Source organism: Oncorhynchus nerka, linkage group LG17, assembly GCF_034236695.1.
Source record: "Oncorhynchus nerka isolate Pitt River linkage group LG17, Oner_Uvic_2.0, whole genome shotgun sequence".
Classification (NCBI taxonomy): domain Eukaryota; kingdom Metazoa; phylum Chordata; class Actinopteri; order Salmoniformes; family Salmonidae; genus Oncorhynchus; species Oncorhynchus nerka.
The window spans coordinates 33,531-33,893 of NC_088412.1; positions in this window are offsets into that span (position 1 = coordinate 33,531).

Genomic DNA, 363 nt, shown 5'->3' on the forward strand with positions numbered 1-363 from the left:
CACCAACTGTCAATACAACTTTACTTGTAAAGAGCTTTAGCTGGCTCCACCAACTGTCATTACAACTTTACTTGTAAAGAGCTTTAGCTGGCTCCACCAACTGACATTACAACTTACAACTTTACTTGTAAAGAGCTTTAGCTAGCTCCACCAACTGTCATTACAACTTTACTTGTAAAGAGCTTTAGCTAGAAGCTCCACCAACTGTCACTACAACTTTACTTGTAAAGAGCTTTAGCTGGCTCCACCAACTGTCATTACAACTTTACTTGTAAAGAGCTTTAGCTAGCTCCACCAACTGTCATTACAAGAGCTTTAGCTAGCTCCACCAACTGTCATTACAACTTACATCTTTACTTGTAA